The sequence below is a fragment of the Triticum dicoccoides genome, chromosome 4B (genome assembly GCF_002162155.2).
Source record: "Triticum dicoccoides isolate Atlit2015 ecotype Zavitan chromosome 4B, WEW_v2.0, whole genome shotgun sequence".
Taxonomy (NCBI): Eukaryota; Viridiplantae; Streptophyta; class Magnoliopsida; order Poales; family Poaceae; genus Triticum; species Triticum dicoccoides.
The window spans coordinates 445,978,203-445,978,640 of NC_041387.1; positions in this window are offsets into that span (position 1 = coordinate 445,978,203).

Below are 438 nucleotides of genomic sequence, written 5' to 3' on the forward strand. Positions count from 1 at the left end.
GCAAAAAGCAGGAACTTACGATGCAACCTTCAAGTGGAGCTGCGGAGGAGGGGCACTTAAAGTGATGCAACCCCGAGTCCATCAACAAAGAGATACCTTTGTTCTTCCGCGATTTGTCTATCCCAAGGGGTTCATGCCAGTGTTTGTGTGGAAAAGTTGTGTGTCATATTTATTAGCAAACTATAAAAGGGAAATGAAAAAATGCGGGAAGCCTCGGGGGCCCCCTTATTTTTCTACTTGATTATGTTTGAGCTAAGTATACATGTAATGCAGATTTGCAATTATCTATGTGAAAAAGTATGTAATACATAGAGTTTATGCATAGAATAGACGGAGATGCTCGACATTCCAAGGTCGTGAAGTTACCTGGCCTGTTTTCTTGCGGCGGAGGTAGTAGGCCCCATTGTTGAGGACCTCATGGATCATGTTGGGGGTCCT